Source organism: Pinus tabuliformis, chromosome 3_1 (genome assembly GCF_031772625.1).
Source record: "Pinus tabuliformis cultivar Carrire ecotype Pingquan chromosome 3_1, CPIR1, whole genome shotgun sequence".
NCBI classification, from domain to species: domain Eukaryota; kingdom Viridiplantae; phylum Streptophyta; class Pinopsida; order Pinales; family Pinaceae; genus Pinus; species Pinus tabuliformis.
This window is the reverse complement of record NC_142301.1, coordinates 404,570,460-404,595,954: the sequence shown is the minus strand read 5'-3', so window position 1 is coordinate 404,595,954 and position 25,495 is coordinate 404,570,460. Positions and strand designations below refer to the sequence as shown.

Sequence of the window (25,495 nt, the reverse complement as noted above, 5' to 3'; positions counted from 1 at the left end):
ATTAATTTCAGCATAAGAACAAATAAATTATTGACGACGTGCATTATGACTAAAATTTGTAGATAACCTCAAACAAAATAAAATTGAGTACAACTTGAATTTGTAACTTTAACATCTCTACATATTTTAAAATTGAATATAACTTATTTCAATCATAAAGAATTGATTGAAATACCTGGATAACTACTTGTAAATTTAAGAAAGTTGATAACATTATATTAAATTACAGAAATGTGTCATATATTGTTTTTTGACCTATATATTAAATTTCAATACGATTTACTTATATCATGTTATAAATAAGCTCTTGTAGATAATCTCAAAATAATAACGTTGAATAAAACATATTTGGTGTTTACATGACATCTTTTAAAATTGAATAAGACTTATTTCAAACTTATTTGTGTTTTTTAATTGAACCATGAGATAAGAAATTGATTGAAATACTTAAAAAAGTTGTTCATGCAATGGTATATGGGTGGGTCATAAAGAAATTCATATATATATATATATATATATATATATATATATATATATATATATATATATATGTTATTATAATATGTATGATTTATAATTCAAATAATTAATTTTTAAAGTTGAATTGTAATAGCATACATGTTGATTGCACTAAAAGACACTTTCTACAAGGCAATATGAATCTTGATTCTAATTATTTCCATGTTCAATATTAAATTGATATATGATATATTTTAGTTCATTTTTAGTATCAAAATGGCTTGCATCATAACTTAAGATTGTATTTATTTTCTTAGTCTATGAAATTGGAAATCAAAATTATTATATTTTACTGATAAAAGTTATAGTATATAGATTTTTTTTAAATTAGCGAAATAATTTAACAAATCTATTTAAACTTAAAAAATTAATGAGCATCCATAAACAAGATTAATACAAATCCATAAACTGAAATAGTGAATGCATGTATCAATAAACTATCCATATTAAAATATACACAAATTACAAATATGACATGAACATCCATAAACTGTCCATGTATGAAAATATACAAAGTTTGTATCACATCTTAATGTGCCCTATGAAATGAGTTTGAAAATATACAAAATATTCACTCTAAGTACCACCAGAACTGCTATGTGAACTTATTACTATAAATGCAATCTAATACGAACTAGAAATTAATATAAATAATTATCATAATTTGACAATAAGAGTCAAAAGTTTTGTATATATATGTACCTGGTCTATGTCACGCAGGTTGTGCACCCTCCAAGTCTCATGAATGACATCATGATACATACATGTATATGTCAAAAGTTGGTCAAAGGGTAAACTCGCAAGAAATGCATCATCATATAAGGGCACTGACAGGTCACGAGGCAATGGTGATGGTTTCCTAATCTCTCCATCCAATGCAACACGCACATTGGACAATAACGTTCACATGTTGTTTGCAATAGTCTCCCTGATCTTACCACCGACAACTCCTCTAGCTTTGCTGGTAATTTCAAGCTCTGAGACGGTAGTGGCAAGAATCACATAGTTGGTGGTACATGCTGAGGGTCCCTACAAGCCCCCTCGCGTTCATAGGTACGTCCCAAGTCGGGTCCATAATAATGAGATTCGATATCAGTGTAATCTCACCTCATATGTAACACAAACTCTGCATATAAATGCTTGGAAAAATAAATGGCAACCTGGTCATGGTGGGGGAACTGGCCCCAAGCTCCAATGAATCTATCATACAAAAAAGGGGTTGCATCAACATTCCTAAAATATTTCAGTGGAATCAGACCTCTATGTCTAGCAGGGTGATCCGGAGGGATGTCAAAAAACTCCCCACGAACATTAATGTCCTTGGTGGACTCTTTAACTACCTCCCAAGTATATGGGCCTCTAACCTCATGCCTCCTAATCCTCTGTATGGATTGTAGGAGGTGGCTTTGTGGATCTGACCTCCAATATGTCTCGATCAACCTATTGATGATATCCAACATCAAAAACAAACTACGACAAGTTAGTGAATTGGCAGGGATGTTACATATATCTTTTGTGGTGCATGTATGATGGGTCATAATATCCTCCAATGTGATATGAGTTATAGCATTGTCCTACGGAGGGGTCGATGTTGCACTTTGATCCTAAGTTTCGACCTGCTAAGGGCTTGTAAATCATAAACATAATTTAACATATATAATTAACAAACTAGAAGCATAATAACATATACATTAAATTCAAACACATCAGTTGAAGACAATTTAAAAATTAAAGACAATTTCAAGACATAAACACATAAAGTTTAAATAGGATTTAAAAATGTAGGAGGTGTACCTGAAATAGGTGAAGAAGGTCCATTAGAGGTAGCATAATCATCAATAGAGACATAAATGCTGCCTCTAACACTCTAATTAGCATCGGAGGCAAGATCTATGAGTGGAACATGAACTATCTGCGGTCTATGTGATCTATCACGAGTGTGAGCACGTATAACATAACCCCTCACATTACGATGACCTGTAGTTGGGGCGCATATATGGGATGCCTCAGCATAATACATATAAACTAGTCTAATAAAAAAATGTTGACTAAAGTATTACATATAAAACAAAATTATTACACATAATACATATAACGAATCCAAGAAAAAAATGTTGACTTAGAAAAAACGTTGACAAAAAGACCATTTCTAAACTCAAGCAAAATAATCTAGCCTAAAGTCCTAAACTTTACATTCCATTTTTTGATAGTTTATCAACCAAACCATTGAGTTCCATGTAAACACAATTGAAAGAAGTGATCAAATCTACCTTCACACTTTTTTTCGTTTATAAATAATACATTTTATTCATAGCGCATAAATATGTAAATATATATGTGAAAAAATAAAATAAACTTATTTACAAAACTAATAAAATTTCATGCCAACCAAATACTCCAATAAAATTTAAGCTTTTAATGTTTGACTTTGACACGTGACATGTACTAGGTGTAAGCACATAAAGACAATGTTTCTTGTACAACACACTACATTATGAAACAAAATGCTACAAATTAAAAAAGACTTTAAATATTTGTATTCACTAGACCAAATGCACTTTTCTTGATGGATTTAATGTATCTATCAATGATGCATTGTTGAAACACACACACACACACACACATAATGTTTTAAATAGTTATGCTCTATTAAATGTTATAGTTATATTATGTCATAGTTATGCACAATACATGTTGCACTAAGTTATGTTATGTTATATATATAAATGCATATGTTTTGTCAAATAACAATATGTTATGATATATGTGTGTGTGTGAGAGAGATATATTATAGGTAAATAATAGTAAATATAGTTATGTTATGTTACAATTATATATAGCTAAATATTATATATAATTAAGTTAAAAGTTAAATGTTTTGTTTTATATATTGACATGATATATATATATATATATATATATATATATCTATATATATATATATATATATATATATATATATATATCAAACTTTTTTTTTTAGATTTTTAACTTTAAATATTAATATTTTAAATTTTTTAAATTAGAATCCTCCTATATTTATCATTAAAAAAAATATTTAAAATATAAACTAATTTAAATTTTGAAAATTTATTTCACAGAACTCCTAAAAAAAAATTTAAAACCTAAAAGAATTAGAAAAAAATATTTTTACTATTCGAAATCAGAAAATATGTATTTAATAAACAAAACTTTGCAAGTAATAAAAAAAAAATTAAAACCTAAATTGTAGTGTTTTTATTTTGGTTTCGAAGTGTTTTCTAGGTTGTTTTGAAGGTTTTTTTTGTTTTTTGTTTTTCTAGGTTGGTTTTGTTGTTTTATAAATTGTTTAGAAGGATTATTTTTATGGTTTTCTTGGTTAGTTTTGTGATTTTTTAAGTTCTTTCGAAGGATGTTTTTGTGGTTTTCATGGTTTTTGTTGTTTTTTTTTTAAATTAATTTGTTTAATTTTGGGAAATAAAATTAAATAAGAAAGACAAAAAAAAGATAGAATACCTACCTTCATTTGAGCCTCTGGTATGTTGGAGAGGTCACTGGCGAGATCAATTTGAACGCTCCATGATTCAATTACTCGATTGAGCTCTAGTACTCTTGGTCGAGCTCCCAAATTTCTCGCAGTCTATGCAAATGGCACGCGCAAACTATGGGTGCGGTATTTAATAAAAAACTATGGTTGGATTGAGCGTTATAGATCAATCAAGTCATGAAGTTTGGTCGAGGGTTTGTTTTAAACCCTCGATCAAACTGTGTTTTTAGCACTTGAGGAGCTTGATCAAGCGCTTCAAAAAGGCTCGATTGAGCATTGAAATAACTTGATCGAGCCATCATTTTTTCCACTAAAATGCGCCCTCTCTTAACAAAGACTGTAACCCAGCTCCATGATTTCACCCCACTGATATAATATTGATTTCTTTTGGCATGTGATTCATACAGTCCATGATGTTTATCTTCACCTTTCACCTTCAACAAACACAACATATGTAAAAAATTATGGAACTTTTAATCTAAAATTTTTCAATCCACCAAAATTTGAAAGTTCAGTGGAAACACCACAGGGACTTTAGTCAATGAACCTCTAACATATCACCTGCATTCATGGCATATTAAACAATTCCCTTAATTTGAATACATATTGGAAAATCCCTCTAAAAATCACATTATTTAACCCCCTACCAATATGAACCCAATACACCTTCCCAATTTAAAAAACCCCTTATTTCACTAGATATTGTAGGTATCCATTTTTTTAGCAACATTTTTTATACCCCTTTATATTGTTTCATTAACTTTGTGCTCCATTTTTTATATTTGCCAATATAAAAACCCTTTGCCCCCTATATAACCCCTAATATATTATCTTATTTTTTCCTCAATATATATCACCCAATTTGAACCCATGTGGTATGGTATTTCTCCCCCAATGAAGCCCCCATTGGAAATACCTGGTGTTGGAAACCGTGTCTTTGGCAGTCAACTAGCTAACACATTGACACCACAAGATATTGAGGTCGAGTTAATTGTGAGAGCCACAAAAGAAAAATTTAGGTTTATGTTAAATTTGAATCAAGACAAGGGTGCAGGTGAAGACTTTCTTGTTGGGATTGAATTTTTGAATCCACGGATTAGAAAAAGTAGGGTCCATTTTCAATATTTTCTCCTTGTCCTCTTAGAGATCAAATATGGTAGTGATTAAACCCTTGAAAGCTTGAGGTAAATACAACCTTTAGGTTTCTAATGAGTATTGATATACTTAATGGGATCACATTCCCTAAGCTACATACCTAAAAGAAATCTCAATAATTACATGACCTTTCATGAAGTGGACATAGTTTTCCATGTGATTTGATCAAATCTCATATTTGAACATGGGAGGATGAGTTCTTATCTTTGTTAATTGTTCTTATTCCTATCACATTATTTGATGAAATGGAGGCACCATTGGAACCACCTTGTATTGAATTTGTGGTGATTTTGTTGCTATCATTATTCATTAAAGCACGTTTGTAAGCGAGGAAGTTGCCCCTCTGGGTCGACCATATGGTAACCATGTTGAGAAAAACGAGACTAGAGAAACACTAGTGTATTCACAAAGTGAAACAATAATTTTTATATATCATAATACTAATAAATTAACATTATTATAACTTTGATTCATTTTTGAGTGAATCACTTTGATATGATATTGATTTTTTGGCATGTGATTCATACAGTCCATGATGTTTATCTACACCCTTCACCCTCAACAAACACAACATATGAAAAACGTTATGGATCTTTTACTCTAAAATATTTCAATCACTCCAAAATATGAAAGTTCGGCGAAAACATGGTGTCGGAAACCGCGTCATTGGCATTCATCTATCTAACACATTGACACCACAAGATATTGAGATCGAGTTAATTGTGAGAGGCGCAAAAGCAAAACTTACATGTACATTAGATTTGAATCAAGGTAAGGGTGCAGGAATGCTTGGAATTTGACATACCACAAGACGTATTTCTTATTTTAAGACGTATTTGACAGTAGTCATAAATTTTTACCCACAAATTTTACGTGCCTCATAAATCAATCACCGTCATTTTGACGTTTAATTTGGGATTTTTCCCGTCAAAATTCATAGTACCCATCTTAAGTTAAAAACACCAAAGTGAGACTAGGTCGAGAGTCATAATGCAAATGCATAGAGTACACCTGACTCACATGGCGCTGGTGCCTGGCACTTTCATAGATTTGAATCATATAAAAAATTATCTAGCTATAGCCCTTTTGTAGATTTGAACTTAATGAAGGGAGATCTCGCCTTGCGAAACTACAAACAACTAGATTGTAATATAGGTGTTACATTCAAGGAACTGACCAACCATTCTATGTGAAGAATGTGAATTTAGCCATTGAACTATAAGCTACTACGTGATTGAAAAATACTAAAAATATACGTGTTTTCTAGTGCGTATAACACTCAGAAGGGGTAGTGGTTTTGTTTTTTTTCCTTAGGCTTCCCTCAATCGTTCCACACTCTCCCCCTTATTCGATTCCCACCATCTTCCAACATCGACGAAGAAGTGTGATCGAGAAATAAAAGCAGTGGAGGAAAAACTAGTGACGTGAAGGGTAGTTGCAGTGTTTAATTCAACAACATCTTTTCCTGTTAGAAAAGGGCAGGAGGCTTATCAGAAGCCACACTAAATAAAAAATAATGGGTAGGGCTCCCTATTGCAAAAAAGTTGGCTCAAGAAGGGCCCCTTGACGCCCAAAGAAGATCATAAGTTCATTACTTACATACTGGAGCATGGCCATGGCTGCTGGAGGGCTCTGTGGCAGAAGTTGGGTTGTTGAGATGCGGGAAGAGCTGCAGAGTGCATTGGGCTAACTAGTTGAGACCAAATATCGAGGGGGGAAGTTCAACATAAAGGAAGAGCATACTATTATTCAACTTCATGCTCTACTAGGAAACAGGTGGTCCGCCATTACTACTCACCTTCCCAAGCGAACCGAAAACAAAATAACACTTAGAAGGGGTAAGCAGAAGGTGGACCTCAAACTCATTCAAAACAGTAGTCACTACCATGCTATTTTCATGAAACACAAGGATGGGTCACTAAAAAAATTGTTAGAGATTTCTACTAAAGTTACCCACGTCATTTGCTTCAAAATCGGAAATATTTATGAGTTTGCAAGTCCCAAGCAAGTTTCCTTCTTCAATAAGTTTCAATCTCATTCAGTCTTTTTTCGTTCTTTCTTAGTATTTGTTTTCTATGAAATAGATGTTGTGAAATCATCAACGGGCTTGTCGAAATGAATTTCTTTGAGGTATGTTCTTTCCCAGAAAATTTAGGAGTGGAGTAATATATCATGTTAGGTTAAAAATGTCTCACATATTAGAAAAATAGCTTGTGATTTATTCCATAGTGAAGCGCGCAATTACCATCTTGAAAATCGCTCATGCTTATTTTGACTATTTTTGTGTTTTTGAGTGCCCTTTATTTAAACTAATTTTATTTTTTTTGAGTTTTTTACTAAATGCTCTGGAATCAACCTTATTTTTACCACAATTAATTTCTCTTTAGAAAATAATAGTTATATAGCTATTTAGTGAAACTTCTCTTGCAATAAAAATAATTATTAAAGATGTTACAATCTCATATTTATTTAATGTGCCTATTTAGGTTGTCAAACACTTCTGATATAGTTGTATTTGGAGGATGCAACTCGTACTAAGTACATGAATAGAATAAGTAATGGTATTGTCTAGCGTAATGCTTAGTAGGGAGGATTGCATTGTGTAATTGGCTTAGCTGTATATTTCCTCTATGACGTGGAAATTTTTTAAGATGAGGACACCATAGGCTCATATTTAGGATAATATGAAATTGATTAGGTAACAATGTTCAAATGCATATGGTGAGTTGATTACCAGGTAGATTGCAGAGTTTGCTTAGCCTCGACGTTTTTCAATGGGTTTAGGAATAATGTTTTCCAAATATGTGTAATGGATATCAAATTAATTGAAAGGGTATACAACTATTTAAAAAAAATATTTAGCTATCACTACTGGATTTATTATTCAAATAGTTCATAGTTGGTTGAAAGTGAACTTATAGGTATTAAAGTTATCTTGGTATAAATAAAGAAATCTTGCCCAGAATTCAGTAAATAAAATATGCAGTGAGTAAATAAAGATGTGGATGCCCATCCATAAATAAAATATTTGGTGAAAATAAGTTATAAAGAAATAGTTAAACATGTAATTATATGTTTAATAAATTCATTGATGAATCACACTTGTTGGTTCGAAACACATCGGCCAAAAAATTCTCTTATGTGATTTCTACCGAAAGACTTTGCTTAATTCCTTATGGATCGTAGAAGCTTGAATACAGAAATTCATATGTAGTAGATTATTGGATTTAAATCAATTATAAAAAATGATAGTAGTTAAATTCTTGATATTTAAAAAAAATAATTCATCCTCATCTTAATTATATGGCTTTCTTTAGTTTTTTTCACATGTCAAAATTTATGTCCATAATGAAAACTATTAAATCCCAAAGGCTAAAAAGCTTTATAAAATCTTAAAAGTATAGTTGTATGCTAAAGGGAAACACATATGCTAACTTTGGAAGAAACAAGGCACTCTAAGAGGGAGATTAAAGGAAGTGGAGACATGGAGAAACACAAATGCTAACTTATGAAGAAACAAGGCACTCTTAGAGGAAGATTAAAGGATGTTGAGATGCAGGAGTAGTTGAAAGAGAGTTTCTAGATAAGGGGAGGTCAACACTCAAAAATTTAAGTAGAACTTAAAATGAGGGGCATGAAAAATGCCAAAACTTCATCAAATTTTCATTTGATGGGCAGAGGGGATTTGAAATTCTAGGCATGGGTGCAGAAGAATCATTTTTGTTGGAATTGAATTTTTGCATCCACCCATTAAATAAAATAAGGCCCATTTTCAAATATTTTCTCCTTATCCTCTTAAAGTTCAAAGATGGTAGTGACGAAACCCTTGAAAGCTTGAGGCCAATACAACCTTTAATTTTTGAAAGCTTGAGGCCAATACAACCTTTAATTTTTTAATGAGTATTGATCTACTTAATGGAATCTCGTTCCTTAAGCTACATACCTAAAAATATTCCAATAATTACATGACCTTTCATGAAGTGGACATAGTTTGCCATGTGATTTGATCAAATCTCATATTTGGACATTGTAGATGAGTTTTTATCTTTGTTAATTGTTTTGATTCCTTTCACATTACTTGATGAAATGGAAGCACCATTGGAACCACTTTGCATTGAATTCATTGTGATGTTGTTGTGGTAGTTATTGTTTAAAGCAAGTTTGTAAGAGGGGAAGTAGTCTCTTCAATTCACTGTAAGGTAACCATGTTAAGAAAAATAAGACTGAAAATGGTGTTGGAGTGTTTGAATCGTGTTTTATGGTGGAAATAGATTAGCACAATCAAAAATCTCCAAAGGCACCCAAAATTCTAAAGTTTGAGAGCTATAACCCAAATTTTCAAATATTTCTACCAATTTGTTATCGTAATCTCACTGAAATTTCCATTATTTTCTAAACTAATTTATGAAATCTACGCTTGTTCCGATATAAATTAGCACTGTTGTAACTTTTTTCAGCGCTATGTTTTTTCTTGGATATAAATTAACATTGTTATAACTTTGATTCATTTTTGAGTGAATCAAGATGAAATAATATTGAATTTTTGCATGTGATTCATACATTCCATGATGTTTATCTTCACCCTGAACAAATCCAACATATAAAAAAGGAAATGTCTTTAGTGCAACTTTGTGGACTTTTCGGTGTCGGCGGAAAAAATTATGGTGAAATCTTAATTTGTATTATTTAAACTATTTTTTTGACACCTTGAAAAATCCATAAAGCACTTCTATTATGCAAGAGTTAACCTTCAAACTTATAATTTCAATAAATCTCTTCCAGATTTAGAAAAAAAAAAAAAAAACAAACAAAACAAAACAAAACAAAACCAAACTTCCAAAAATTCACACTAAAATCAACTAGTATTCAAAAAAAAATTTAAAACTTTTACTCAATTTTCAATCACGCCAACAAAACGTATAGAACTTTTATCCAGTTTTCAATCAGGCCAACAAAATCTGAACCGCGAAGGCACCTTGTATTGGAAACCGTGTCGTTGGCAGTCAACTACCTATCACAAACCACAAGATTTTGAAGTCCAATTAATTGTGAGAGCCGCAAAAGCAAAACTTGGGTGTACGTTACACACTATCTATAACTTATACATCACGTGCTGCATGTGCGCTATTTTCCAGTCAAAGCTACTCCATATCAGGAAACATGTCCAATCCGTATACATTTCACACGCTTCGCATCTTTGCAAACCTAATATATAAGACAACTTTATGCTACTCTCTACTTAGTAGATGTTAGTAGCTATCAAACGGTTTTGATCCTTTAACCATACATCCAGATTTGATTGTGGCTTTTCATGGTTTGTTTTCCTATCCTTCTAATTCAAATACTCAGCAATACGCTGGGCAGGTCGATTGCCAAGCTTCCAGAAAGCGTCCATCTAAAGTAGATTTGGACTGCCAGAGTTTTATGATCTTCAAGAAATAGTATATATGGCGAGATGTGGACCAGATGAATAAAGTTACTACCATAGAAAGCCAAGTAGTTGCAGAACAGTTACGCAGAAGGCGAATGAAATACTTGTGTGCACAACTGGAGTCTCTCTTGCCCACCACCGCTACCAAGGTAATTACAAAATTAGATGACTTCAACGACTGATAATGCTTTTAGATCAAAGTTACATAACAAAGCTAGTGATTGTTTAAGCTTTCATAGTGCTAAATTAGTTTTTTGGTTTATCCGTACAGCTTGACAAATGTGGATTATACGAAGAAGCCATCAATTACATCAAAAAACTCGAAGAATATCTCCATCAAGTGAAGAGAAAGAGAGACCGTTTGTTGGCAATCCAATCTTGCAAAACAAGAAATGACAACACAGACCTGAAGGTAGCCGTGGAAATTTATGATAGGGAAGCAACTATTAGCATCACTAGCCAAAGAAGGCCGAGACATATGTGGAGGATTCTCGAGGAGCTTGAAACGAATGGTTTAGATGTAGAATCCTCACAGATTTTTACGGGAGAATCTTTTGTGCTTCTATCCTTCCCTGTCAACTTTAGAGACACTATTTCCCATGATCCAGCTCAGAATTTCTGATAATTCCAGAACAAAAACAAACAGAGAATAATGCTCTGTTTCTTAACACAGGGAAACTAAAAAAGTTTTCGAGATGAGAGAGTTTCACACAGAAAAAAAAAAACTTGTATTCATTAACAAAACCAACTGTTACAAAAATCTTCCTCTAACAGAGGGATTACAACAAGACTGCTTCAGAGGCAGTTCCAAAACCTTCACTTTGTCTCTCATGAAAATTAACATTGTTGTCTGTAATTTTTTTCCTTACTTTTGTGCTGCCGCGTATTACATTGCATCTACCAAAAAAAACATAACATTACATTTTACTTGTACCGTAGAAACCGACTCCCGTGAATTAAAAACAATAAAAATAAAAATCTTCACCTACATTCAACAACCATAATAAATTTTCATTAATTACTTCACTGATAAAGCTGGTCATCAATGAAAATGCCAATTCACATCAAGTAATAAATAGCTCCATGGTGCAGGCCTTGCAAAGTGAATCCATATTCATTTACTAGTACGGACAGCCCAGAGGAGTGTACCAAAACTGCTTTTTCCAAACACAGCCCTCACGTTTATCGGTCCCGCTGGAACTTCAACTTCTCTGTTATTGATGAATACAGTTATTTGGCGGTTGTACATCGAGCCTTGGCATTAATCGGACGGTTGTCGACAAAATCGCACGGCCTCTTTTACCGAACTTTACGTGCCGGGAAAAGGTTGTATTGACAAACCACTCAGGGTACGTGTCGGCCGATGAGTGTGTTCGATGCCCCCTGGAGAATTGCCACCATTTCGTAAAAGTGGTGCGGGGAATCCCATGATGGTTTTGGCGCTGCAGTTGAAAGTAATATTTCAACACTCCCCTTTAATTTCAACTGTTGGGTTATCGGTCATACCTAGACATTTCCTCAAAAACTCAAAACTTTTATGCCCCAATGGTTTGGTCAGAATATCTGCAACCTGCTCCTGAGTTCTGCAGTGTTCTAAAACAATTTCTTCATTGTTTACCAATTCCCTGATGTAATAAAACTTTTTGTCAATGTGTTTCGTTCTCTTATGAAAAACAGAATTTTTGGATAATGCAATAGCTGAGCTATTGTCACAAAAAATCACAGTTTCTTTTGCTTGCTCTTGGCATAAACTCCTTAACATCCTTCTCATCCAAATTGCTTGACACGCTGCTGTTGTAGCTGCCATATATTCTGCCTCTGCTGTAGACAATGCTACAATAGGCTGTTTTTTAGAAGCCCATGAAATGGCTCCTGAACCCGTGTGGAAAACATAACCGGATGTGTTTTTCTGATCATCTACACTTCCAGCCCAATCACTATCAATGTATCCAATTAAATCTGAACATTCTGAAGCATTATATAAAATAGCAAACCTTTTAGTACCTTTAACATACCTCAAAATCCTTTTTGCTGCCTGCCAATGTGCTTCTTTTGGCCTCTCCATGAATCTGGAAATCAAACTAACAACATGCATTATATCTGGCCTAGTTGCAGTCAAATACATGAGGTTTTCAACTATGCTCTTGTACAAACTAGGATCAAAATCCTTGATGTTGTCCTCTTTGCTGAGTTTTAATTCCATAACTGTGGGAGTGATTGTTGCTTTGCTCTCCTGCATATTAAATCTTTCCAACACTTCATTAACATATTTCGCTTGTGAGATAAAAATCCCATTTCCATTTTCTTCTACTTCTATTCCTAAGAAGTATCTCAGCAAACCCATGTCAGTCATTTCAAATTCTTTTTTCATGACTGTTTTGAAATTTTCAATAAGGTAATCATCATTACCTATGAAAATAACATCATCAACATATAACACAACAATTAGTATTTTACCATCCTTTTCTTTGATGTAGAGGGTGGGTTCTCCCTCACACCTTTCAAATCCATTTTCTAGTAAATAGAAATATATCCTACTGTACCACGCCCTTGGTGCTTGCTTCAGCCCATAAAGAGCTTTTTTCAATCTGCACACTTTGTGCTCTTGGCCTTTCTTTTCATAGCCTAGAGGTTGTTCAATGTAAACCTCTTCCATTAACACTCCATTTAGGAATGTTGACTTCACATCCATTTGATAAACTTTCCACTTGTTTTGTGCTGCTATGGATAACACTGCTCTCAGGGTTTCCATTCTAGCAACCGGAGCGAAAGTTTCCTCATAGTCTCTCCCATGCTGCTGCGTATATCCTTTCACAACAAGTCTTCCCTTGTGTCTTTCTATTTTGCCTTCAGCATTACTCTTGGTCTTGTAGACCCATTTAACTCCAATGACCTTTTTTCCTTTTGGTAGTTCAACTAAATCCCATGTTTTGTTTTTTTCTATGGCATTGATCTCCTCATCCATAGCTTCTATCCATTTCCTATCTTTAATTGCTTCTTCGAAATGAACAGGGTCATCAACATGACAATATAAAACAAACAAAGAGTTCATACCTTCATTTGTTGCCTCTTGTTCATAAATGTCACTTAAATTTCTGAACTTCTTACATCTTTCATTTGGTGTATAAGTGCTTGAAGAAGCACTTGAATTTCCTCCTTGTGGTGTGCTTGGAGAAGCACTTTTATTTCCCCTCAAGGGTGTCTCTTGCTGCCCTTGTATTGGTGTTGTTGTTTGGGGATATATTTCAGCCATCTCCTCATCATCTTTATCATGAGACAAAGAGTTTTTAACATTCACTGTTTTCTCTATGCTTCCATCCCAAGCTTCCTCCTCAATGAACTAAACATCTCTACTCACAATAAGCTTCTTGGTGGATGGGTTATACAACCTATAAGCTTTGGATTCCTCACTGTATCCAATGAAAATACATTTCTCCCCTTTGCTGTCCAACTTCTTCCTTAGTTGATCTGGAATGTGTGCATGGGCCACACATCCAAAAACTTTCATGTGGATGACTCCTTGCTTTGTCCCATTCCTTGCTTCTTCTGGCACTTTGTTCATGACTGCTTTTGTAGGGCATCTATTCAAAATGTACGCTGCACAATGTACAGTTTCAACCCAATAATCATTTGGCAAATGATTTGCCTTTAACATACTCATCGCCATATCCATAATTGTCTTATTCTTCCTTTCGGCAACTCCATTTTGCTGTGAAGTGTACCTAATGGTAAACTGCTTATGAATTCCATTTTCTCTACAAAAACATAGAAATTTCTTGGAGATATACTCACCTCCTCTATCAGTTCTTAAAACTTTGATATGAAGCCCATTTTGGTTTTCTACAAGTGTCTTGAAATTGCAAAATTTTTCAAACACTTCACTTTTGTTCTTCAGGAAATAAACCCAAGTTTTTCTAGTAAAATCATCAATAAATATTAACATATAGTGGCTGCTTGCAAGTGATGGAGTTTGCATCAATCCACATAAATCTGAGTGGACAATCTCTAAGGGTGCTTTTGCCCTTATGCTTTTCCCACATGGAAAACTTTCTCTGTGTTGTTTCCCCAAGATACAACCTTCACAAAGGTTGTCTGGTTTCTCTACCAATGGTAATCCTCTTACCATTCCTTTTCTATTCAATAAGTTAAAACCATTAAAGTTGAGATGTCCAAATCTCAAGTGCCACAACCAATTTTCATCTTTTGGTTTGCTTTGGAAAGCCTCTTGTGTCACTGTTGCTATTTCTTTTCCATTTTTTAAATCTGCTTTCATTCTGAGAGGGAACATCCTGTTCCTTGTCATCTTTACTTCAGCAATACATTGTTTGTTGGGTGTTTTATCCATGATGGTGCATACATCATCTACAAATAAAACATTGTACTCCTTTTGAATAAGCTGTCCAATACTTATGAGATTACATTTCATTCCAAGAACATAATAAACATCTGCTATGATTTTCTTTTCACCTTTCCTTGTTAAGGCATTTTCTTTTCCTTTTCCCATAACTGAAACTTTAATGTCAGTCCCTAGTGTCACTTGTGACTTCACACTCTGATCTAACATAGAAAACAGGGTTATGTTTCATGTCATATGGTTACTGGAACCAGAGTCTAAGAACCATACATCTTCACTCTTTGCTTCAGTCATATTATAGGCTAAAAACAAATTATCTTGGCTGATATTTTCTCTAGTGAAATTTGCACTAGTTCTATTACTTATATCATGTTGCTTCTTCCTACATTCATTTGCATAATGCCTATATTTTTTACAATAGTGACATTGAACATTAGATTTATCATACCTTTGTCCTTGAGCATGATGTTGTCCACTTTGTTGGTTGTTGCCTTGGCTTTGGTTCTGATTTGGATTGTTGCCTCTTCCTTTAGCATTTGCTAGACTGTTTCTTCCACCTCTGTTTTGGCTTCTGCCTCTTCCTCTCTTGTTTCCTCTGCCTTGACCTCTTCCTCTTTCAAAGAACATCTGGGTCTTAAAGGCATGCTCTAGAGATGAGTTTTCATTTCTACTCAATCTCTGCTCATGTGTCATCAGTGATGCATGTAGTTCATCAACTGAGAAGTTTGTGAGATCCTTTGTCTCTTCTATGGTGGTGACAATCACATCGAACCTTGAGGGTATGATCCTCAATAGTTTATCCACAATCCTCCTTTCTTCAAGAATCTCTCCATGAGACCTTATCTGTGTGACCAGACCAATCACATGTGTGAAGAATGAGTCAATATTATCTGACTCCTTAATGCAGAGAGTCTCAAAATCTCTTCTCAGCAACTGTAGTTTTGTTGTCTTCACTTTCTCCATGCCTTGATAGGTTATCTTGAGAGTTTTTCATGCTTCTTTGGATCTCTTGGCTACTGCTATCCTTGGAAACACACTCTCATGCACTGTTTGATACAAAAAGTAGAGGGCTTTAGAATCCTTCTTCTTATTGCTCTTCAACAGTTCTTTCTCTGCCTGAGTTAAATTATTAAACTCATCTTCATCCGCTGGTTCTTCAAAACCATCCTCAACAAATTCCCATAAGTCTTGGGAAGCAAGCAAAGCTCTCATAGTTATTTCCCAATAATCATAGTTTTTCCCATTAAATTGTGGAAGCTGAGTATTACAGATACCTATGCTAGTGATGTCTCCAGCCATACTTGCACTCTTAACTATGCTTCAAAATACTTGATTGTGTATTTAAAATAACTGACTGTCCTCAACAGTAACACAAAAAACTAACTTGAGAAATACCTTGGATTCTTTCTTGACTAAGTCTTCACTCTGCTAGAGAAGCTACTGCAACAAGAAATCCTTCCTTCAGCTTCTTTGACACCTTCAAAGAGCCTGGACACGCTCTGATACCATGTTGGGAATTTCTGATAATTCCATAACAAAAACAAACACAGAATAATGCTTTGTTTCTTAACACAGGAAAACTAAAAATGTTTTCGGGATGACAGAGTTTCACACACAAAAAAAAACTTGTATTCATTAACAAAACCAACTGTTACAAAAATCTTCCTCTAACAAAGGGATTACAGCGAGACTGCTTCAGAGGCAGTTCCAAAAACTTCACTCTGTCTCTCCTGAAAATTAACATTGCTGTGTAATTTTTTTCTTACTTTTGCGCTGCTGCGTATTACATTGCATCTACCAAAAAAAACATAAAATTACATTTTACTTGTACTGTAGAAACCGACTCCCGTGAATTAAAAACAATAAAAATAAAAATATTCACTTACATTCAACAACCGTAATAAATTTTCATTAATTACTTCACTGATAACGCTGGTCATCAATGAAAATGCCAATTCACATCAAGTAATAAATAGCTCCATGGTGCAAGCCTTGCAAAGTGAAACCATATTCATTTACTAGTACGGACAGCGCAGAGGAGTGTACCAAAACTGCTTTTTCCAAACACAACCCTCACGTTTATCGGTCCCGCTGGAACTTCAACTTCTCTGTTATTGATGAATACAGTTATTTGGCAGTTGTACATCGAGCCTTGGCATTAATCGGACGATTGTCGACAAAATCGCATGGCCTCTTTTACCGAACTTTCCACGTTGGGGAATGGTTGTATTGACAAACTGCTTAGGGTACGTGTCGGCCGATGAGTGTGTTTGATGCCCCCTGGAGAATTGCCACCATTTCGTAAAAGTGGTGCGGGGAATCCCATGACGGTTTTGGCGCTGCAGTTGAAAGTAATATTTCAACACTTCCATGTCAACTTCAGAGACACTATTTCCCATGATCCATCTCAGATCAGGAGTTCACTTGAATACAGGGTTAAGTTTCTTAGAATAATCACGCCGCCTAATGCTTGTACCCATGATGGCTAGTCGGGGGCAGGCGGCAATCGGTAAGTGTAGTTGAATAATAAAAGGTAGTCAGCAAATTGATGTAGAATCTACAGTTATCTGCGTGTATATATTTACCATAAGTTTAATACAATCCTCAAGCTCACTTTGTTGAGTCTTCCCAGTTCCATCAATTGGTATTAGAGCCATGTTCGAGTAAGATCTGTGGAATGAAGGCATGAGGGCTCTCTTGTGTAGAGGTTGCAGTCCTGATGAATGTGAATAGTAAAGCTGCCTGTAGTCTACTTAATTTCAGATAGTGAAGCCCTGAGAGCTGTTTGAAAATGGCGATGTGCGTTGAGAGCTTCAGAGCCGTAGAAGGTGCCACTGTTAGTGAATCTGCTTATGGAGCGGGCGATGTCATGTAATAGTGTTGTTTGATTAGTTGTTTCAAATCCAATGGTGGAGGCATCAAAGTAGAATGTGGGTTGAGCACTGAAGCCAAGTTGGCTACCAGTGTTGAGCTTGGTGTTAGAGGAAGCTCTCGACATTGAACAACGCAGAAGCCTTGAAAAGGATTGATCGAAGAGTGCTGAGATCTGTCCCTAACAACTGAGGAAGTCGTTAGACTGCGCTTGGAGGAGCTCGTGAGACTGCGTGGAGGAGTTGTCTGGTCTACGCTTGGAGGAGATTGACATAATCCAGTTGGAGTTTCACTAAGAGCACGGGTTCTGTAATATCATCAATGGTGGTCACTACAAATTTTTCGAGGAAGAGCAGCACGATAGCTGCGAATGACGCCTCTAAGCCCAGAGAAAGCAAGTAGTAGAAAGTCAAGAAAACAACGTCGATTGATGCGAAAGTCGAGAAGAAGATTATTCATGGAGGAGATGAAGAATAGGTAGAGAGGTCTAAAGCAGCTGAAGACTTTGGAAAACGATGATACAAGGCTCCATAATTATGGGTGACATAGGTTGGTAGCATGCTTCCAATGTGATTCTCGTGTGAGAGGTCATGGCTGGGATTGCATCTATCTCAGATTCCGTTGCCGTCAAAACCCTCTTACATTCTGAAGATCATGGTAGCAGAAGAATAGTATTTCAATGAAAAAACACATGGTGAGAATGCCTCAAATTAAAGAGTTGAATAGGTGGATTGAGCTACCCAGAAAAAGAGAGGCAGCATCGCCTAAATATGAAATGGGTGGATTGGAATGCCTAGGGAAACGGTGGTGATTTCTTGTGCATTATGAGTTTGTGTTGCTCAGAGTCTTGCCCAGCACATTTGGGAGGAATTGTCCCACACATCGTCGAAAGAGATATATTAGAGGCACAGCGGTCAGGGTTCAGTGGCTAGAGCTGTCTAGGCTCGATGGTGTGTAGTGTGAAGATTGTTGAGGAGCGCAGGTCGAGACGTTGTTTGAAGCGGTGTAGGAGAGCACCATCATTGAGAGCCTGAGCCCAGAGATTGTGAGCGCTGTGTGGACGTGATGCAAAGCATTGTGTGGACATAATTATGGTGTTGTCAATTGAATAAGTCGTCGCAGATAGGTGTGTTGTCAATTGAAGAATTTGTTGTACGAGCGAGAAGGATAACTCGTTGTTGGAAAACGTTGTTCAGAAGTGCCAATTGTTGGTTGTCGGAAATGGATTGCAGTGTTGTTAAAAGCACTTGAGAGGAATTTTTCTCTAGTTTTAAGTAGGCGTTGAGCGTTAGTATAGAGGTTGCAGACCTGAGGAGTGTGAAGCCCTGTTGGAGTCCTGTCTGACATGAGGAGGCTTAAATCGGAGCCAGGCTGAAGCAAAGTAAAGAGTTGTGTTGATGCCCTGTTGTGTGAAGCAAAGTAAAGAGTTGGGTTGTTGTCCTGTTGTGCGTAGAGCAGCGTGGAGTGCATGGTGTGTAGTGAAGACGCCTGAGGAGATCGAACCACAAAAGTAGGTCTCTTTGCTTGGCTGATTATTGTAGCTAAATTTTCTAAGAATCTGAGTCTCCTGTGTAAGGTCGAAAGGCAACTTAAGGCTGCGGTGAAGCGTAGTTGAAGAAAGAAGTTGTGTGGGGCTCGGTGGCGTTGAGCGGTGTGAAGGAGGCATTGAGTCTAAAGTAGTGTGTAAGTCTAGAACATGTGAAAGAAGCTAAGTGTGTAGCGTTGTGTCGTGAAGTGTTGTTTTGAGCTCAGGTGAGTTGTTGAGAGGTAGTCTTTTGTGCTGAGACTAATTGTGAGATCCTGTGGAGCTGTGTGAGGTCCATTATTGACCGTAAGAGGGTATAAGGGTGAGTCTAGGAGTGTGTGAACGTAGAGCCAGCACCGTAAGCTTGATGGTGTGCAGGGTTGTGGGCTCTATGGTGTGAAGAGCCAAAGAGGAGTGTGTGAACTTAGAGCCAGCGCCGTAAGCTTGATGGTGTGCAGGGTTGTGGGCTCTATGGTGTGAAGAGCCAAAGAAGGCTCGATAGTGGTGAAGGGTAAGTCGAGTGCGCCCTGCTGTTGACGTTGTTAGAAAGCATTGTTTTTAGTGGAGTGTTTGTTGAAGAGGGTTAGGTCATTCGTTACGCTTGTGTGGCGCAGAGAGTGATCCACTTGAGATTTGGAAAATAGGAGTGTTTGTGATTGAGTGTCCGCTGATGAAGATTGTGACCCCTGTGTGGTGAAGATTCAGTGGAGTGTTGGAAGATAAGAGTGTTTGCGATTGAGTGTCCGCTGATGAAGATTGTGACCCCCGTGTGGCATAGATTCAGTGGAGTGTTGGAAGATAAGAGTCTCTGCAATTGTTAATGAAGATTGTAACGCCTGTGTGGCGTAAATCTAGTGGAGTGTTGGCAGATAAAAGTGTCTGCAACAAAGTGTCCATTGATGAATATTGTTACCCCTTTGTGGCATAAATCCAGTGGAGTCTTGGCAGACAAGAGTATCTGCAACCGAATGTATTGTGACACCTGTGTGGCATAGACCTAGTGGAGTATTGGCAGATAAGAGTGTCAGCAACCAAGTCAGTTGATAAAGATTGTGTTGACCGCCGTGATGCATGTATGGCACAAATAATATCCAGTGGAGTGTTGGAAGATAAGAGTTTCTGCAACTGAGTGTCCGCTGAAGAACGCATGTGTGGCACAGATAGTATCCGGTGGAGTGCTCGAAAATAGGAATGTCTACAACACCATGTCTGCTAAAGAGAGTTGTGTTGTGTGAAACCAACAACAAAATATGAAAAGCCCTTTGTTAAAGGTTTTTTAATGTATTGTTGTAAAATTTAGGTAGTTGTGATGAATAAGAGGTTTCTTATAATAATCCTGCCCCCGCTGGTCCGCAGCAAGCGGCCGCAATCAGCCTAGTTGAATCATAGAAAACAGTCAGCAAATTGCTGCAGAATCTACGGGTGTCTACGTGTATAAATTTACCATAAGTTTAATACAATGATCAGGCTCACTTTGGTGAGTCTTCCCCGTTCCATCAAAGTTAACTTATTATATTATTGCAGCATCTTATTGTTGACGCATAGCCGCAATGGCATAACTGTTGCGCCAGAATACTGTCATTCGATATGTCGCTTGTATGATGGCATGGTTTATTCAAAGGAAAATCTGGTAGCGATATTTGTGGGCACTTTCCGGCATTTAGCTCATGATATCGAGTCTAAATCATAGAAATATCTCTACATCTAACCAAAAGGGATATCAAGACTGATGTTCAACAGAGACAGTTAATATGACATGAGAGATGAATTTCACAAAGCTTGCATACAACGAGAGACGCAAGTAAATTTGGAATTATTCTGGACACCCAGAATCAATTGAAGAGGAATATATTTAATAAAAGTATTAACCAACAGAGAGTAACATAATTTCTATTCATCAATGAAGAGCGTGCTTGTTATTTGTTTAAGGAGGAAGCGCTAGTGGGGATAATTCTTCTAAAAATAGTTAATTATTGTGTTCATACTTGGAAGTTCCGACGTGGCTCTCATCCTCAGATTTAAATTGTGAATACATTATCGAGCAAAAGTAGCACTATGATCCTGCTAGAATCACGGCGGACCGCGGTCCTTTCTGCGTTCTGCGTGGTGTTTGGTCCACAGCGTCAACAACCAAAGTTGCGAAGACAAAGAAAAACGAAGCGCGCCATGTGTTTGCGTTCCATCTATATTTGATAGATGATATGTTAGACGAACTAAAAATATAGTCTTACTAATTTTACTTAAAAAACATGGAAATTTATTTATCTACATAAAAAACAAGTGATACAAATGAGTTAAAGTTATGTTTAAATATTTATTATATTTGATATTTATATTTTTAAATACTATTTGATTTTACTAAAAAGGAGTATTGCAACTCACTTGTGGAGGGTGAGGAAATGGAAAATGTGTGAATGTAATTTTGTATGCTTTTAATTGAATATTACAATTAAAAATATATGAAATTAATTATTAACCGTATTTTCTTTTGGTTTATAATTTAAAATTTAAAGATATATAAATATTATTGTTATTATTATAGTTAACCAGTTTTATTATAGATAATGTGATATTCAAAAATGGATCATTTAAACAATTTTTTTTTTTAAGTGACGGTTATAAAATAGTAAATGTAAAGTCTTTACTTCTTATATCTTATTTTTACACTTTATTTTTTAGTTTATTATTATTGTTTTTTATTTTAAAAATTATAATGTTAGCGATAACCGATTGTGCTCTTTGTTATATAGTGACATTAGTGAATGTCACTATCTATATTTTCTTACACGTTAAAGAATTATAATTTTGTATATGTTAAAAATAATGAATTATGAGAAGAAATGTTGTTGATAAACAACATTAAATTTTAAGTAAGCATAGTTCAACACATAAAATATACAATTTTATAGTCAAATTTATCACCTTAAATTTATTTAAATCTCTCAAACTTATTAAAATTAATATGAATTTTTAATAATTAATATATATATATAGAATTTTATGGAAGAAAAAAAAACATATTATATCTTTTTATGAATGTGTAACTTAAATAGATGACATTTATATCTTTACCTTATCGAGAGCCTAGTTATGACTAGGCTTCTCTTGTACAAGCACAAACTCAATAACACAGGTGACCATAGACTTCCTAAGCTAGCTTTAAATTCCAGCCAAAACCACCTAAGCCTCAAAGGAGGTTGGTATAAAGACACCAAGGCCTGGTTAAACCATTGGGATATCCACAAGAATGTTGCATTGCAAAACATTAATAACATTAAAAATATTATTACTTCTAAGCTCAAAGAAAAAATGTGGTGTGAATGATTTAACAGCTAAAAGAAAATTAAGATATTATAAGGAGGTTATCAACTTCACCCTAGAAGATCAAAAGTATCTCTCTGTTTTAACTAGCTCAAAGAAGAAAATTAATATAGCCAAGATTAGAATGAACTCTCATGAGCTCCATAGTGAAACGAGTCACCATGGATGGAAAGGTTTTACCATCTTTGTGAGAATATAAACATCAAGGATGAAAATCACCACTTCCTCTTAGAGTGCCCCACCTACAACCACCTTAGATCTCAGTTTCAAAATCTTTGTTGCAATACTGACCTTCCTAGCCTTTTAAGTTGTCAAAATTACACTGAGCTCTGGAGGCTTCTCTCCAAACTTTTTTGAGCATAGGAATAAAATCTTAAATCAAACTAAATAATTCGTTTCTTTAGGTCCGATAGACCAAAGTTTGGTCTCAGTAGACGTTAACCATCATCATTATCATACATAAATATGATAAAATTAAATTAAAAATATATAATGTAATTAAATTAAAAGAATATAATATAATATATATTTTATAAGTTGTTTAGAAAATTCTATTTAATGGTATAAATAATATTAATATTTTAAATAAAAATGTCATCTATATCCTAATAAAATAAAATAAAAAATATATAATATAATAAAATTAATAATATGAATTTATATATATATATATATAATTTTTATTTTTATTTTATTTTTATAGAAGAAAAAAAAACATATTATATCTTTTTATGAATATGTAACCTAAATAGATGTCATTTATATCATACATAAAATTAAATTAAAAGTATATAATATAATTAAATTAAAAAAATATAATATGATATATATTTTATAAGTTGTTTAGAAAACTCTATTTAATTGTATAAATAATATTAATATTTTAAATGAAAATGTCATTTATATCTTAATAAAATAAAATTAAAAATATATAATATAATAAAATTAATAAAATTAAATTAAAATAATATAATATAATATATATTTTATAAGTTGTTTTGAAAACTCTGTTTAATTATATAAATAATATTAATGTTTGAAAGGAAAAAATTATATATGTGTATTTTAATTAAATGATTTATTTATTTATTTATGTAAATTGAATAACATAATTAATAATAATATCATAAAGTTATTTTATTTATATGGTATTTTAAAGTTATATTATAGATTTAGATAGTGTATACATAATATTTTAAAATTATAATCAAATGATCAAAATCTAGTAAGTAATTTATTAAAAATATAATTGTGCGATAGGTAATTACTTTTGTGATGATATATTTTTTAAACTGGAAGGAATCAAAATAAAAATAAAAATTTGAAACAATGTGTAAGAAGGTATTGGATCATTATTGTTTTTTTTAATTATTTGGGTGATTTTGCTTAAAATATTATTGGAAATTAGGAAAATTATAGCTTTAGGTTGTGCAGTCTACACCATGTAAATATGGCAACTGTAATATCAAAGTACAAGTTAAATGATATAACATTGTATTATCACCATGAAGCATGTCATGTAATTTTAATAAAAAAAACTATATTTTAATAAAAAAACTAAAAGACCATATAGTTAGGTCTATATGTATGTTTATTTGGGAATAGAGCTTCCAAAATTTTAATTGCGAGTCAGTAACTATTAGGTGGATGGTAGGGATTTAACATCCACTAAATATTCAAGAATATTTTTAGCAGCAGTTACAATCAAATGTTAAAATTTAAAACAAAAGTAGTTATACTCTTTTTGTTTTTTAATTAAATTGATTAATTAAAAAGATGTCCCATAAACATGAGTTATGGTTCTTAGGACATTTAGTATTAATAAATCATAGTATTGCCACGTGATATTATTAAAAATCTTACTAATAAGTTAAGAAGATTTATTATAAAGTTAATTATTATAATCAGTAACTTCGTAGAAATGATTGCCACTATTCTACTGGTTAGAAAAAAAATTTATAAATACTACAAACACAAGCATGTCTTCAGAGACTTCCAAACTAATTAAGACACAAATGGTGAACCATATTACTTGAGCTAAATTTCTTTAACAAATTTTTATTAAATATTTAAAAAATAATATTTTTATTTTATTTTATTTAAAAATATTATTTATCTTATTTATTTCAAAACTTTTTTATAAATTAATTGTTTTGAATTTTTAATATTTAATTACCAATAAGACAACACTCACAATCCACTAAATATACAACTCAAACTTACCCTACTCACAATCTATCAAATATACAACTCAAACTTACCCTTAAAAAGGATTTTGGATCATATTAACCAAAAATATGAATGCAAATATATGGAATATTAGACTCCCCACTTTGGAAATGGCTAATTTGGGGCCTATTCGAGTATAGGGATAGCCTCCATCTGAACAGTTAGACTACTTTCAAAATGGCTAATTTGGAGCAAGCTCGGGCATAAACATAGACTCTTTGCGTTCATAACTAGATGGGATGTTCATTCTGAAACCTTTGATTCCGAAAGATTCGTGGAAGTTTATTCGTGACGCTGCCGCGTCTGGTGGGCAGTCAACTATGCCCAATAAGATTTTGACACGCTTCATTACCTTCAATCGCTAAAAACAGTATAACATTCGCGTGTCAGCGGTCGGTGTTTATACATTATAAAACACATGCTGTAACCTATCTCTCAGGTTGCAGTCAAAGGCGCGTATATCCGGTCCGTGTATGGTGTATGTATCGCACGCTTCATCTCATTCCACAGCAGAATATATAACAAGGCGGGGGGCTAAACTTCAGTTAAAACGCCCCACTTTCC

At 34.1% G+C, this 25,495-nt stretch overlaps 1 pseudogene; it reads left to right on the top strand.

The window, feature by feature from the left end:
• Positions 1-6,809: 6,809 nt before the first annotated feature.
• LOC149187451 (uncharacterized) lies at positions 6,810-17,474 on the top strand (annotated as a pseudogene).
• The last annotated feature ends 8,021 nt before the right edge of the window (positions 17,475-25,495 follow it).